Source organism: Dermochelys coriacea, chromosome 2 (assembly GCF_009764565.3).
Source record: "Dermochelys coriacea isolate rDerCor1 chromosome 2, rDerCor1.pri.v4, whole genome shotgun sequence".
NCBI classification, from domain to species: Eukaryota; Metazoa; Chordata; order Testudines; family Dermochelyidae; genus Dermochelys; species Dermochelys coriacea.
In genome coordinates this window covers 102,609,123-102,626,850 of record NC_050069.1, presented here as the reverse complement: position 1 = coordinate 102,626,850, position 17,728 = coordinate 102,609,123, and the positions used below count along the sequence as shown (strand labels likewise).

General features: G+C 41.9%; 1 long non-coding RNA gene across 1 annotated transcript in view; it reads left to right on the top strand.

The window, feature by feature from the left end:
* Positions 1–913: 913 nt before the first annotated feature.
* The window catches only part of LOC119850972, a 66,609-nt gene continuing 49,794 nt past the window's right edge, over positions 914–17,728 (top strand). Inside the window, exon 1 of the long non-coding RNA XR_005291088.2 lies at positions 914–1,917. This is a non-coding gene — a long non-coding RNA (uncharacterized LOC119850972). The remainder of the gene's footprint in view (positions 1,918–17,728) is intronic.

Genomic DNA, 17,728 nt, shown 5'->3' with positions numbered 1-17,728 from the left:
GTGAGCTGCAGCTCACTTCATCGGATGCAGTAATGAGCTGTAGCTCACGAAAGCTTATGCTCTAATAAATTTGTTAGTCTCTAAGGTGCCACAAGTACTCCTTTTCTTTTTGCGAATACAGACTAACACGGCTGCTACTCTGAAACCTGTCTTTAAATTACATGATCACATACAATATTTTCCACAGGACCCCTGGCAAATTTATCAGTAACTCAAAACAGGGTCTTATAAAGGCAAGTGATGGGCAACCTTAATACTAAGGAGTGCTACCAGCCCCACATATAATTTAACAAAGCAAGAAAACAAATTGGTTATACAAAACATCTTGTCTCTCTAAAAACCATCTCTCCAACAACCTAAAATTACAGTAAGATATAGTCTTAACTGGTACATTATATATTCTCCTGGCAGGCCACATCAGTTCACAAAAATGCAGTAGGGCAACCATTTCCAACATCCTACTTATGAGCTAGATGCCCCATTGTAAAGCCAAGAGCTGCTAGCAGCATAAAGAATGAGGTTCCGACATAGTTAACAGCACAGAAAGAGTTTAGTTTATAGTTTAGTTTATGCTGAGTGATTACAGAAACCTAACCTCCCCTTCCGCCCTCCACACACAGTATTTTATTTTCAGTTTGGTTACTGCTAACTATTCTGTGTTAGTTGCAAGCCAAGTGGAGAGAGTTTATTTTACATCATCTATATTCCCTTTTCCTTAGTGGTACTTAATGAGTTGAAGGTGTTGGAAAGTTGTCCTCATCCAAGCCAATATCTTTTGAGTTATAAATGATATTTCATCTTCATATGCAAATTTTCTGTGCCTATGTGAATTATTTACAAGGTACAGCTTGTGGGCTCCAACAATCAGCTGTCAGAGAGTTGCACCGATACTGAGTCCCTGCCTTCCTACTAAAAGAATGTAAAGTTTTCCACTGCCCTTTAAGATCTGAAGATTTAACAGAGAATAGTTTGTCCTGAAGCTGGGAGTGCCTTTCCTGGGATGGTAGCTGACTAGGTTTTGTTGAGGGAGAGAGAATAATGGTGAGCTGAGAAATACCAAGAATAACTGCTTCAGTATCTTAAAAAAGTTCATTTTTCTTCCTCTGCATGCAGCTGCAAATCAAATCCATTATGGATCATTTAAATTCTATACTTCCAGCTTTGCATGTGTAATGCCAAAAGCAGTTCTGCCATTGCTTTTTTTCTTAATAAGAAAAAAATTCACTGCTGCTGTTACCTAGAAAGTAAGGAGGAGACAGATGAGAAAAATAAGGAAATTATAGTCTCCTCACTAATACCTCCCTTAATGTTTGCAAGAAGGAGGCTAGTACAATTGCGCCGTATTTTAAGACAAATTATTTTAAGTGCATTGAGTGTTATTTTGAAAGTTGGATTTGCACTTACTGAGGCTCTGCATTCGTAACACTGTCTCAGGGAGCAGAGTATGGTGAAGAATGATTGCTATTACAAGAGCAATTATAACATGATTCAGCATAGTTAGGAGCTAAGTTATACGAGTGTGAGTGAGTGTAGGTATAGGGGTGGGTGTGGTTTCTTCCAAATATCAGAAAGCAAAATTGTTTCTCTCTAGTAATCTCTGTAGTTTTTCCACCAGCTTTCAACCTTATTGTGAAGTTTGTTAGACCAATGATTTTTACACATGATGGTACTGCTGAAAAACAACAACAGTGTGCTACAGAATAGTCTCCCAAGAGAATCAGTAGAACCTCAATCACTTGGTACATCTAAAATAGACCAGACAAAAACACTAGTAGGTGTGAGTCAGGAACAATCTCACACTGGGAAGGAGATGGACTAGATGACTGGTTTTTCCCCCCGTTCTAATTTCTGTGATTCTGAAGGACTCCAGTCTGTGTTGTTCTTCTTTCACTTTCAGTTGCAACCCCACTGAAAAAGGTAAGTTGGTAATTCTTTCAGTTTCCCCTTTTCTAATTTATTTGATATTATAATGTTGGAAATTGTGTAATTGTTGAATATTTAAATGCTCTTTAAATTACTGTTTAAGTGGCTAAGTGCATTATAGGGGAAAGGTGTCTTCTTTTGGCTGAATTATCATGTTTCTGTCACAATCAGAAGTAAGATATTGGAACTAGACAAACCTATGGTTGACATTACCTGGTTGACAGAGATCTTGTATAAAGTGCTACAGTTTCATTTGGGCACTGAAAATTCATCTTCTTTTTTTTTGTTTTTTGGGTATGGCATTTTCCACTCTTTATGGCTGCTGTGCTTTTGGGATTTGGTCCAGCAAACCATCCCTATTCAGCAAAGCACTTACACCATGCTTAATTTTAGGAACATACTTAAAATCTCATTGACCATAAAAGTTAAGCAAGTGCTTGAGGATTTTGCTGAATTTGGGCCACATTCTATATTTGGTACCATCTTCTAATATCTGGCTGCATTCTCTTCTGTCTCAACAAGCCCCTGGATTTGCTAACTTTCTTCACTACCGGAACAGGATGTAGAAAATGTAGCTGGGATTATTGTTTTGCAAGGTATGGTGCATTTTTTTAATCTTTTGTCAAAAACTCAGAATGGCTGTAAAGCACTTTAAGAACAGATGAAAAAAGTTAAATATCATATCCGTCTCCAATAAAGGGTGTGCATTTTTGCTCTGTCTCACTCATCCTGGGACTAAATACATGTGATTTTTTTCACCTTTAAACCAGAGAACAGTAAAATGGTAATTAATGTGGACCACTTAAAATATACAATTACCTGGTAATAGAAAGATCATAAAAGTAGTATTTTGTAAAATCGATTTCATTACTACCCTGTACATATAAGTTCTTTATTATACAATGCACAATATTGTGCCTTACCATTTTCACAGTACAATGGCTTGCTTCTTTTTCCCCACAGACCATCAGCACACAGTCACATTACAGTACAATGGGCAACTACATTAGCTGCTCAGACTTTCACTTCTTTATAGTCTCAAAGTTATTATGCTCTATGCCTTTAGCAACTCCAAAGCCCAAAATACCTTGAGAATCTAAATAAAAAACTGTTTTGGATAAATGTGTAAAGTTTTGTGTAAATGTGATTACATTTACTTTGAAAGACAGATTGCAATTTTTGGGTCTCAGAGTTTAGAAGTATCACAAATAAATTGAGAAAGTTACAAAATATGGATAATCATCTACTATTGTCTTGCTAATTTCCATCACATCATTTGGTCCAACACTTTATTTTCAATCTGACAAATACATAATTTTATTTATTTTTTGCATATACCACATTCCAAGATGCATACATTTTTACTATAAAGTAGTTACTTCATGCAAAAAGAAAAATTTTTTCTTCAGTTTTTTTGTTGAAGTATTGCCACTTTTAGGTCTGTTTTCCACTGAATGCATCCAATGAAGTGAGCTGTAGCTCATGAAAGCTTATGCTCAAATAAATTTGTTAGTCTCTAGGTGCCACAAGTACTCCTTTTCTGTTTGGCATGACTTTTTCATCTGTTTCATTCCAAAGTATCAGCATCATGATGTCTCCCAGCTCTGTGAAACTGCCCTGGTAGTGATCAAGAGCCTGAGCTGGAATAAAGAACTTCTTCATTAGGACTTCAAAACTGTAGGAATATTTTCAATTGCTGGTATAACTTTTTCTTGCAAATGCTTTCACCTATTTCAAGACCACCTAAGGCTCTATAAGGTACACAGCAACACAGTTTCAGACATCTCTGTGACGTTCTGTACATCATATAGTTGCTAACAACCTGTCAAAGTCATCCTGACACCAAACTGAGAAGCTGATGGCTTGGTAACATATTAGCAGAGATGAAAAAAGATGGTCCTCATTACTTTAATAAAACCAGCAGAGACACACTGAGAATCAATTACTGATTTGTGACCTCTTGAACTAACTCTCAGTCAAGTAGGGAACTGCACAGAGCTTCTTACATTATCAAATGATTTAGGATGGAACACTGTCTGAAGACTTGCAACAAGTCAAGGCAAATACATTTCCTTAAATTGTAGCTTACTTAATTACCTTGTTCCTGAGCACAAAGATCAAATTGAGCAACTTAAGGTGCTAAAGCAATGTGCCAGCTGGACATGGAAAGGAAATAATTAACACACACACAAAGAGCTAAGTGTAACAATGAGATACCTGCTGACAAAAGCAAGGAGATCCAAAGTTAAGGCAGACACCATGTCCTTGACTAGATCCACATACCTAGGATTGCAGCACATACTGGTTGGTTATATAACGTCACATGCTGCAGCCATTTTAAATAACCAGATGAGATTTTAGGGAATTCCATTTAGGGAAGACAGAATTTCTCCAAGGCTGTGCAGCTGTCTGGACTACTACCTCTTGCCTTGTTGTTGGCAGGTGGTGCCATTAGTCTACCTCTTGCCCCTACATTGAATGATTATGGCTGAAGAAATTTCCATACATAGAGAGTGCTGTGAAAATATAGAACAAGAGACAGGCCCTGCCCCAAGGTGGTGATCAGTGAAACAAGATGAGTAATAATATTACTTGGCATCTAAAAAAACATTTTAAATAGTACCTAACAGTAACTAATTAACCCTTACAACATCTATCTTATGGGTGAGGAAGCTGAGAATCACCAGCTTTTGAAAATCCTAGTAGGTGCCACTCTGCATCTTTAGGCACCTAAAGATTTTTGAAAATCTGGCTGTAAGGCAACTTCTAGCATCTTTCATAGTCCAAACATCTCCCAAATGAAGCACAGTCACTGTGTAAGCAAATTCAGCTCAATGCGATTGCTCACATGCAACCTTACACATTAACTGAGGAACTGGAATTTAATCCAGGACAACAGCTTTAAACCCTTACAGACACCTGCTACCTGTTTTTAATAGGGCCTTCAATGCCTGCCTGAACAGCCAGTCAAGGCGAGCAGAAGCGACACCTCATTTTAACAGCTCACCTTGAAGCCTGCGTTCTTTTGTGTATGGCCCACGACATACTTGTTATGAGCAGAGAGGCCAGATGTCACTAGCTGAGCAGTTCAATGCAGCGCCACTGCTATGTGTTTCTGCTCTAGCTGCTGCCCTGCCCTTATGGCAGTTGCTATGATTCATTGGATGTAATATCATCCAAACGGCCACTCCAGGGAATTTTACAAAGCATGATTTTCTAATACAGCATGTGCCATTAAAAACACCGCCAACAGTCTTGCGCTTTATAAAAGGGCATCTTCATTAGCTCTCATTGTTGGGAGCCAGAAAGTTCCAGTCTCTCCAGGAGTCACAAGATAATTCATAGTTATCAGAAACATTCCATTTTACTTCTTTATTCCTGCAAAGCAGGAGTCCACTGGTTACTAAAGACAAACTCCTCCTTTTAAATCATAGGAATTAGACAGGAAAGAGGCCTATTAGATTATTTTGTCAATCCCTCTTTGAAGGCAAAACTCGAAAATACACACCCTTTTCAACAAAGGAACTGAGTGCCACAAACACTCTGCCGCTATGTTACAGGCCAGTACACTTTTACTAGTGGTTACCAACATTTGGCCTTTCCCCTGTGACATTGATTTCCTGGATATGACACATTGCTCCTCTCTTGCCCTCATCTAAGGCCTGGTCCAGCGCCCACTGAAGTCAATGGAAGGCTCCAATTTACTTCAATAGGCTTTGGATCAGGTTTTAGGATGGCTGTCTACTCTGGCATGCTCTCTTTGCTCTCCCAGATATAAGGGTATATAGGTGCAGATCTTACTTGCATTGATCAATGGATGGATTACACCAATGCATGATAGATTACTTTCTTTTGCATCTATCTCATCATTTTATAGCTCTCAGATAGAAAACTCTTCCCTTTCCCGGAACTAAACCAAGTATTCACATCACTTAAGACAAAACACCATTTTGAATTAAAATCCTAGTTAGGGCAACAGTCCCTTTGTCCAAACAAATAAACTTCATCCCTTCATAGAAAAACACTTTCTATCTAAGGATTTTGTACTACTCACCACCATCAGAGTACCTGAGCACCTTCTATTTTAAATGAGCAATAACAGAGTCCCCAGTGGACTTCAAGGACTCTCTGGCTGTTTTCCCATTTTGGATTATAAAAACTCAGATTAAGGAGATATTTTTCAGAGGGTTGGGGAGGGAGGTTGTGATGGTTGTGAATGTCTCTTGGTGATGGTAGCAAATCTTTATCATAGAAGGAAAGAGTTACTGGATTTCCTGAAGATGGTCAGACTGGATTTGTCTAATCTCCTCTGGAAATTTGTTCCATGGTTGAATCCTCTGAATCCATTTATGCATGATGGCCTAAACCACAGAGAAGGCAGTGTCTTTGCACTTCAATAGAGCAGATTCCACTACCCACACTTGCAGTTGTATACAGTAGCAGTTAATACCAACAAGCAACAACAAATACAATATCACAATCCATCTCAAGTTCTCTTAGGTTCTGGACTGAATTCCAGTGCAATCCCACACAAGGCTGCAAGGACAAGCTCTGGGGCTAGGTTGCAGCTTCTGAATAGTAGCCAAGAATGAGTTCTAATTCTGTGGTAAGTTTATCAAATAGGGAGCAACCCTTTTTATTATGTATTACCTCCCCAGTCATTATGAAATCATTTGGTATTCATTGGGATAAAACCAATCATTAATACACTCACTTGACTTTCATGCCTGTCTTATGCACTTCCACAGGAATTCCTTTGTAATTAAGCATTAGTTAATGTTAATAGTAATGGATATTTAAAGTAAAGTATTACCAGATAGGGTCACTGGCAGCAGACAATTAATGTATTCAAGTACTGGAGACAAGAAATAGCACCTGTTGCATCAGAAAGCTCCTAAAAGGATACTGAAAGCTAAGTAGTAAATATAGCACTTATTTCAGGGTTCTGTAATTGGGAGAGGACATGTTACAAGCATCTCACCTGAAAAATATAACCAGCATTTTTCCCACTCTTGCTGCATCACCAGAGTGTTTCTGTTTATGGGTCAAATAAGCAGAGACATTGCATCAAATATGCCATCAAGACATCAAATAAAGACACTCATAATATTGTACAACTGATGGACTATGAATTATTTTATATACTTTAAAATAAAAAAGAAAGCACCAGAAATGTGAACAAGCTTCAAGTTACACTGATTTTATTGCCTGCATCACATTAGAACCTGGATACACCACAATGAACTGTGAGAGAACAGAATCTGGCAATACCTTGTTACATGCCAGATTTGTGTTCCTGAAGTAGTTTTAGAGCTGAAATTCCCTGACCTTTGTACAACTGCCACAGATCTAGCTTTCTGGTATAAAACCACAAATTATCATCAAGTGGAGCTGGAAGGACAAATTCTTACACAAAGCAAAAGTAGCATAACTTGATGTTTTGCCAGTTTTTCAAAAGGCCAACAATTTTCACTCTTCAGCCAGGGGAGTTTTGTGAATTATTGTCATCAGCAAAAACTGCCTTTTGCCAAGTATAATAGAAAGTGGTGCTTTTTTCACTGTCATAATGTAACCTGGCCAGAGCTCCTGTAAACAATAACAAGCCGGGATTTCACTCAACAAGAACCCAGTCAAAATGTCTTAACAAAACTGCTGGTCACCACCATGTTAACATAATTCCACCTACTTCAGCAGCATTAACCCCACTGCACAGCATTGATCTAGAAAACTTGCAAAAAATCAGGAGTCTCCAAAATTGGTTGGAAAAATAAGCCAAATTGTGTTTGCAGTTCTTCAACTACTACTTCACTTTTATTATTGTGTTTCAGTTTATAATTAACTAACAGAAATGATTCCTTTTTCTCTTGCTTTTGGGAAGGCAAAAGAAGAACGGTGAGGAAATTCTGGATGTGAGAGGAGTGAAAGATTAGCTCTGTGCAAACCTTTCACGATAAAATCTGAAATCATGCAAAATTCAGCTTGTTTTGGATTAATGCATGAAACAAAAGCCAGCTTTGTTTGTAAAGCTTTTTTTAAAAAAACAAAACAACAACAACCACAACCACAAACTTCTTGGTATCCCTGGATAGTCCCAAACTTTTCAAGATTAAATGTTGTGACTTTATTTTAGTTTCTTAATGAAACCTGTAACAGTTCATCACAAGGGACTTCTTGGTTGGATGAACTTTGGGATACCCCACCCAAAAATAATAATAAATAAAACAATAAAATAAAATAATAATAATAATAAAAAATCACATTGCTATTCATAGAGCTTAACAATACTTGCCAGTCTCACCTTTGTCTTTTTGCATTTGCCTGAAACTCAACTAGTTCAAAACCATGTGAACAGAAACCAGTTCAAAGATTTGGCAAATCCCCGGCAAGCAAAGCTAACATGTTTGAATAGACTAGTGAAGAGAGCGATACAAATTTAAAAAAACCTCTCCAGGTTTAACTCTGGTAAGGAAAAGAGAATGAATGAAACATGGAACAAGTCAAAATATGGAAAAAAAGCAAACTCTCTTTCAACCAGGAATGTATCTTACCCCATCACCTTCTATCCAGAGAAATGCTACAGACGCATTACAACAGCAGTACAAATTAGAAGTATTATCTGGCATGGTCCTCAAAAGGCTTTAGGAGGTAGTATACAATTCTGCTGAACAGGTATCAGGTAATAGAAAAAGGACCCTTTGTCATTCTACCAAATTACGGTGATTCAAGTATACAGAGAATAGACTTCTACCTGGGCAACATCTCCCGTTATACCAGGGATGGGCAAACTATGGCCCGGGGACCGCATCCAGCCCTCCAGATGTTTTAATCCAGCCCTCAAGCTTCTGCTGGGGAGTGGAGTCCGGAGCTTGCCTCGCTCCGCGTGGCTCCCAGAAACAGCAGCATGTCCCCCCTCCCGCTCCTATGTATGGGGCAGCCAGGAGGCTCCGCACACTGCCCCCACCCCAAGTGCCACCCCTACAGCTCCCATTGGCATGGAACCATGAGCAATGGGAACTTCAAGGGTGGTGCCTGCAGACGGTGCAGTGCGCAGAGCCGCCTGGCTGCGCCTCCACATAGGAGCTGGAGCGGGGACATACCGCTGCTTCTGGGAGCTACTTGAAGTAAGCGCATATCAGAGCCTGCACCCCAATCGTGTCCCATGCCCCAACCCCTGCCCCACCCCAATCCCCCTCCTGCCCTCTGAACCCCTCGGTTCCAGCCCGGAGCACCATCCTGCATCCTGCACCCCCAACTCCTCATCCTCAGCCCCACCCCAGAACCCTCACCACCCCCTGAACCCTAATCCCAGCCTGGAGCCCCCACCCACACCCTGAATTCATAAATTCTGGCTGCACCCCGGAGCCCTCACCCCCCTCCGCACCCCAATCCCCAATTTTGTGAACATTCATGGCCCGCCATACAATTTCCATACCCAGATGTGGCCCTCAGCCCAAAAAGTTTGCCCATCCTTGCGTTATACAATCTTTTGCAATTGGTATAGGCTACAAAGGAATGGAAGAATGTGGTCAGGCATTATGGTGATGGGTGCCAGTATAAGAAACTAGATGGATAGAAGTGACAATATAATTTGGTTTATACTATATTATAGGTTTTCTTCTTTGCCTGTTGCCCATTTCTTGGCAGAGGAATTTGTATGAATGCCTGTGCCTCCCTACTCTCCCTATAACATTAGGCGGGGCTACTTCCATATGTGTTCTCAGGGCTTTTTATCTTCAGGCCGTCCCCAATGACCCATATTCCCATAGGACTTGGGAATCTATCTTCTGTACTGTAACCTTCTATATCACAAACATACAATTAGCATACAATGTGATGGAGACTGAGTAAATGTCCAGTTCAGCAACAAAAAAATGCATGAGGAAAAATTCCACATTTCCCATGTTTGCCATTAAAGATTTTTTTCACTTCACTATCTTAGCTTATCTACAAAAGCCATACAGAAGAAATCTTTAATTACTCAGAAAGGTCAGGCTTCAAAACTGTATATTTAATCTGGATTTAAATGAGCATTTTCTGCACAGATGTGCGGGTTTGCAAACACCTGCTGCTCACTTTTTCCTGATATTTAGAAAATGCACATTTTCTTTTGTTTACAATTTCCAGCGGTTGACAAGAACATGTGAGGAACAGTAGGAAGGGAAAATAAACATGGGGAAATAGTTTTACTTTGTGTAATGACCCATCCACTCCCAGTCTTTATTCAAGCCGAATATAATGGTGTCCAGTTTGCAATTTAATTCCAAATTCAGCAGTCTCTAGCTGGAGTCTGTTTTTGAAGTTTTTTTGTTGAAGAATTGCCACTTTTAGGTCTGTAATCGAGTGACCAGAGAGATTGAAGTGTTTTCTGACTGGTTTTTGAATGTTATAATTCTTGACATCTGATTTGTGTCCATTTATTCTTTTACATAGAGACTGTCCGGTTTGGCCTATGTACATGGCAGAAGGGCATTGCTCGCACATGATGGCATATATCACATTGGTAGATGTGCAGGTGAATGAACCTCTGATAGTATGTCTGATGTGATTAGGCCCTATGATGGTGTCCCCTGAATAGATATGTGGACACAGTTGGCAATGGGCTTTGTTGCAAGATAGGTTCCTGGGTTAGTGTTTTTGTTGTATGGTTGCTGGTGAGTATTTGCTACAGGTTGGGGGGCTCTCTGTCTCCCAAGATCTGTGAGAGTGATGGGTCATCCTTCAGGATAGATCCTTGACGATGCTCTGGAGAGGTTTTAGTTGGGGGCTGAAGGTGATGGCTAGTGGTGTTCTGTTATTTTCTTTGTTGGGCCTGTCCTGTAGTAGGTGACTTCTAGGTACTCTTCTGGCTCTATCAATCTGTTTCTTCACTTCAGCAGGTGGGTATTGTAGTTGTAAGAATGTTTGATAGAGATCTTATAGATGTTTGTCTCTGTCTGAGGGGTTGGAGCAAATGCAGTTGTATTGTAGAGCTTGGCTGTAGACAATGGATCGTGTGGTGTCATCTGGGTGAAAGCTGGAGGCATGTAGATAGGAATAGCAGTCAGTAGGTTTCCGGTGTAGGGTGATATTTCTGTGACCATCGCTTATTAGCACAGTAGTGTCCAGGAAATGGACCGCTTGTGTGGATTGGTCTAGGCTGAGGTTGATGGTGGGATGGAAATTGTTGAAATCATGGTGGAATTCCTCAGGGGCTTCTTTTTCATGGGTCCAGATGATGAAGATGTCATCAATGTAGTGCAAGTACAGTAGGGGCATTAGTATTTTTAAAGTTTCAAATACTTATCTGGAATGGAATTTTTAAATTAAGCCTCACGGATGATTGGGAGATTTTTGGTTTTGTTTTGAGGTTTTTTGGGACAGGGAATATGTCACTTTTTTGAGTATTGTTGTTATTTATGAAACTAATTAGGAACGTAGAACTGGGAGGGATCTCCTGGGTCTGCACATTCAGTCCCCTGCTAGTGCAGGCTACCATGTCACACAATCCTGTTCATAAACTTATCAAACTCCTTCTTGAAACTAATTATGATGTTTGTCCCTACTATTTCTACTGGACGACTAATTGCTCTAAATGTGGTGACACTGTTCAGCTGCATCCCATCACTATCTTGATCTCAGTTATACCCAGTTTAACTGGAAGTAACATCACCGACTTCAGTACAATAATGCCAATGTAACTGCAATCAGAATATGACTTTATGTATATGCTGTGGCAAAATGATCGATGTTATTGTGGTGATTCCTGTGCTTTTCCTTGATGTGGAGGGTCAGGGCGCTACCCCTGCCCCTATTCTTGGGCTCCGCTAGTGCCCTGGAGAAGGAGAGAAGGGGAGTGGGAGGAGAAGACCCTGGTTCACCCCCTCCTCCAGTCCCAGCCCCTTCAGCTTTTCAGGTTTCTCTCTGACCTCTGTGCTGGGGGAGTCCCTCCCTGCTTGGGCAAGGTCTCCCTATCCCTGGTTCTCTAATTTTCTGGTCAACACCAGTTGACCTCTAAACTACAGTCAGCTCTCCTTCCCATCTCCTGTCTGACTGAAGCAGGGGTTTTTATTAGGTCTCTGGTGGGGCCTTAATTGACATCAGGTGCTCTAATTACCCTGTAGTAACCTCTCCTTAATCCACAGGGAATAAGGCTCTGATCATCTTAGGGCTTATATACCTCCCATCTATCACTCTCCTGCTGCTCTCTGGCCCTGTTGTATCACAATGCCAATACAAGAGAACCACACATAGGACCTGCGTACACTACCAAGTTAGGTCAATGTAAGCCACATTGTGTCAATCTAGTTGTGCATTTAACTACACTTAAATGTGTCTCCCACTGCGTAAGATCTCCTTTAGGATGACATAGTAACATCATCTCCTCAAGCAGCATTGAGCCATGGCTGATGGGCATTGATCCAAGGTCAATGCAGCACAAATGTAGACACAGCGTTACCGATGTCAGCCCTAACAGTCCTCCAACAGCTGTCCCACACTGACTGACACTGACCACTCTGATCACAATTGTTAATTCCACTGCCCAGGGGTCACGGAGACCAGAACCCTCACCCCCACTTTAAAACACTGAATTTTTGAAATGTCTTTTCTTGATCATCCAGCTTGGCGAGCACACCTAACAGCTCTCCACTGTTGTCCGCAACTGCCCAGTTGACCATGCTGGCTACACGCTCCAGATGTGCTCCAGCCTAGAGTAGACAGGAGATCTTTGATTTCCAGGGCCTGTGGAGATAAGAGGCTGTGTAAGCACAGCTATGGACCAGCCCTCTAAACATGAACATCTACAGTCAGATTGCCTGAGGGATAAAGGAGCAGGGATATGACAGGGATCAGCAGCAGTGCCACCCGGAAGTGAAGGAACTGCAGCAAGCGTATCAGAAGGCCAGGACAGCCAACAGTTAATCTGGTGCTGCTTTTACGAAGAGCTGCACGTCATACTTGGGGGACAGCCCACCACACAGGATACTTCTGAGGAGCCCAAGACTCAGACTCCTGCCCTGAACCGTGAGGATGAGGGACATGTGACCAGGGGTCCAGCTATGCCATGAGCCAGGACCTGTTTGAGATGCCACTGTAGCCCAGTCAGTCCTTGCAGTTGAGCATAGGCGAGCCCGATGCAGGGGAAGGAACCTCAGCTAAGTGTGTACGTGTATTTCCCATTACAGTGATGGCACCTTTAACTTAGCAGGACACAGCTATCAACTTTTCACTAGTTCATTCATACCAGAAGAGGTAGCAGTACAACCATGAGGGGCAGAGTTGTTACCTGCTTTTCATTCCCCTGTAGAGTTAGGCAGGTGGGAGGGGCTGTGGAGCAGTTTGTTTATGTACATAGGGATGTCCCTTGAATCCTCCTGAGATGTCGCTGTGAAACTTTCATGAGGGGACTCTGCAATCCTCTCCTGGAGGTTCCTAGGGATGGCAGCCTTATTTCTTCCTCAGCAACAGGATACTTTCCTATGCCATTCGGCAATAACTTTTGCAGGCACTATTGCAGAAAACAGGCTACCAGCATACAGACCCACGTGGCCAGCAGCAGCTGCACTCTCTGTGCCTTTGTTACCCAAAGGAGTGAGATACCAGCTAAAATCACCACTGCCACTATTCAATGCAATTGCCCTATCATCATCGTCGTCGTTGTTTCATGCAACTGAGCAATTCCTTCCTCATTTCCCTCATGCCTTTAGGAGAGCAAGGGAGAGCGTTCTGCATCATAACTTTCACTTTCCACTGTGAGTATACTGACATGGTATCTCGCGGTTTTATCTGTAGCTGCTGCCATTGCAGCCTTGATGGGTTCCCCCTCCACATCAATGGTCTGCCTGAGTCAGATAAGGAGGAGAAAGAGAGGGATTTGAGGTGACATGTTTGCCAAGATCCTGCAAGCCAGTGCAGCATCAGACTGAACAGAAGGTCTGGAGGATAAATACGGAAGACCGTTTTGAGAAGGAAAGAGAAAGGAGTCCCAGCAGGAAGAGAAGTGGGAGATGCACTAGGACATAGTGGGGCTTCTGCAGCAGCAAACACTGATGTTGGAGACTTATGGACTTACAGGTTTAACAATGCTGGGCTTGCCTCCCTCTGCAGTCCATGGAGAACTTTAGTATAGCACCTCCCTACAGCCCTCCCCCAACATGCCACATGGTGTCTGGGGCTGCATCCATACCCCTTCCACTCCACACCTGGGGACATTAAGGATAGTCTCAGCTTCACATACATCAACTGTGTCTCTCACAGGTCAGTATATGTGTAGCGAAAATGGACATGAATGTTCCTTCTCAAAGCTCAGTTCCATAAATGTATTAAGTTTATAATGTATTTGCTTTCAATTTGCCCTGAATTTTTGAAGTGTTTTCATTACTCAATAAAACTATTGTTTTGAAAATAATTCATCTTTATTAGTTCCCAACATATGTTGCAGAATGCCTCGTGGTAGCGAAAGCACCCACTTGCATGTTATTGTACACTGTGACACAACTCATAGGATCAGTGACAAAGATGGTGTAATAATCATAAATGTACAACAAGCTCCGCAAAATTAATAGTTGCATTGTCAGTGATACCAACCATCACATAATTCCTAACAGGCCCAAAACTCCAGGGCCTGGTCAAGCACAGTACACCACACTACATGAGCCAGTCACAGAATCTTTTCTTGGTGCTCTTGATAGCAGGTATACAGCTTCATGAGCCAGGATAGTAAGAGGTAGTCTGGGTCTTCCAGAATCACTACTGGTATTTTCCAACACTGCCAGTGGTAATCTGCTGGTTGGGAAAGTAAGTCCCTGCTTGTTGCTTTCTGAACAGTCTTGTATTCTTAAAGACGCGAGTGTCATGCACCTTCCCTGACCAGCCTACCTTGATGTCAGTGAAGCATTCCCAGTGATCCCTCAGTGCTTGTATTACCATAGAACAGGGGTTCCCAAACTAGGTTTGTGGCTTCTTCAGGGTAAGCCCCTGGCGGGCCACGAGATGCTTTGTTTACCTGCGCGTCCACAGCCACTTGCAGCTCTTTGTGGCCGCGGTTCACCGTTCCTGGCCAAGGGGAGCTGCGGGAAGTGGAGCAGGCGAGGCCACCGCTTCCCACATCTCCCATTGGCTGGGGACAGTGAACTGCGGCCACTGAGAGCTGCAAGCAGCCGTACCTGCGGACGCTCAGATAAACAAAGCGTCTCGCGGCCCGCCAGGGGCTTATCCTAAACATGCCACAAACCAAGTTTAGGAACCCCTGCCATAGAAAAATAGCCTTTTCTGTTGAGGTACTATCTGGCAAGGTGGTCTGGTGCCAAAATAGGGATATACATGCTATCACTTACCACAGCTCTGGAACCTCATTGTTGCTAAGCCATCCATTTTGTCCTGCACATTGCTGAGAGTCACATTCCTGTATAGCAGGAGACTGTTAATGGCCCTGTGCACTTGTGTGACGACAGCTCCAGGGTGGATTTTACAACTCCGAAATGATTTCCCACTGAGGGGATGCAATCCAGCATTGCAAGTTTCCACAGAGCAATCACTACTCGCTTCTCCACCATCAGTGCAGCTCTGATTTCGGTGTTCCTGCACTGGCGTGGGGGGGGGAGCGCGAGTTCTGCACCCAGATCCAGGAATGTGGCCTTGTGCATTTGAAAGTTCTGCAGCCAATGTTCATAGTCCCAAGCCTGCATTGTGATGGAATCCCACCAGTCAGTGCTCATTTCTTGGGCAGAGAAGCAGTACTTCACCCTTGATAGCTGCTTTGTGAAGGTCACCCAGAACCTTGAATTGGCTCTCGCTATGTCCCACAGCCCTCCAGGAAATAGTTATGTCCTTTATGGCTCTCCTTGAAGCTTGGCAAATATCAGAGGATCATGCATCCTCTGCTTGCAGTGCTCATGACAACAGTGCAGACTTCAGGCTTGTCAGAGATGATGGACGGCAACAAGTCCCAGGTGGGTTCATGGGATTTTTAAAATAGGCACTAAAATTATGGGCTAGAGATGACATTATGGTGTGGAGAACTTGCATGTTGGATACTTGACCCCACCCAGTCCCAGTGACCCCTGCATAATTCATTTCTGCCCCATCATACGTTGCCAAAACTTCCCAAAATACAACGCGCAAACAGTGGTGAGGTGCACATTGAATATCTACCCATGGTGCACTGCACATCAATACAAGCACTCCTGGTGAGTGTGTGCAGTGATGACAGGAGGACCCAAGTATGCACATGCCCAATATATGCATAAGTGATATACTAACTGTAGTGGCTTTATACAGATGTACCTTTCAGCAGCAAGAGTGTGTAGTATAGACCCACCGTAAATCTCATTTCACTAATTGGCAAAACTGGGATGAAGGAGGTAACTTTTCCCATTTGTCAACTAGGAGTTCATAGCAGATTGTTGAAGTGCAGTCTCCTGATACTAAGGCATCATTTCTTTTACAAAATACCCTGTAATACTAGTATATGAGAATGTATTACCATAAATAACCTCCAGGTGTAATAAAATTTGTAGACTGGCTTCTAAGGGCAAGAGGGAGTGCTGGAGATCAGACAGCATCATCCCCAAAATTAGCTATTTTGTATACAAGGGCTCTCATTTCCCATATGAGAATATCCCCCAGTTTCAAAAAGGTGGGCCTCAGTTCTTCTGATAAACATACACCTACAAAGTTAAAAAGAAAGTGTGAGTAATGGTTTGCCTGCAAATCTTGATGCGAGACATAGTGAAAACAATGCTTCTAACAATGACATTTCTACTTTTCTTTATTATGAATCATGAGTAAACATGACATTTCTTCAAAGAGATCGAGACGTGATCAAAGATTAAAATTGAGCCATTTTAATATTTTAATTATTCTGTTACTGCCAGGCTCCAGACTGTTATACCAACACCCAGAGCAGAGCAAATAATTTGTAAGAAAGAATGTGATGAATTTCAGCTTCTATTTTTCTTCTATGAGAATTGTCTGTATGCAGTTCATTTTCTCAGATTTGCTCATTACTCAAAATGATCCACAATGAATAATTTCTGCTAATAATTCTTGTTCTGAAGCTTCTACACACGCAGTTTGGGTTACTTTTGACTGGACACATAAATCACACGCTATTGTTTCTGCTCCTTGATTGGTTAAGCCTAGCTCTTAGACTCAAGTTGCTGGTAATGATACTCACTTTTATGAGTTTAAAATTTATTTTCTGAAAATATTCCCCAGTAGTTGCTTAAAATATGCTGTGTCCATGACCATTCCTACAAGTCAAGTCATTCACAAGACCATTCATGGAAAATGAAACAGAAAGGGAGCACAAACGCAGACAAAACAAATTCAAAGTTTTATTCAAACAATTATTTGCAGACATTTTTTGAGTTATTCACCCCATTCTAATACCACCTTTGGCTAATGCATCTTCAAGGAGCTACTACAAGGTGGGTACATAACTGGTTGGAAAACCATTCCCAGAGAATAGCTATCAGTGATTCACAGTCAAGGTGGGCAGGCATATCCAGTTGGGTCCCGCAGGGATCAGTCCTGGTTCCAGTTCTGTTAAGTATTTTCATCAATGATTTAGATAATGGCACGGAGAGTGCACTTACAGTTTGTGGACAATACCAGGGAGTGGTTGCAAGTGCTTTGTAGGATAGGATTAAAATTCAAAATGATCTGGACAAACTGGAGAAATGATCTGAAGTAGATAAGATGAAATTCAATAAGGAAAAATGCAAAGTACTCCACTTAGGAAGGAACAATCAATCGCACACATGCAAAATGGGAAATGACTGCCTAGGAAGGAGTACTGTGGAAAGGGATCTGGGGGCCATGGTGA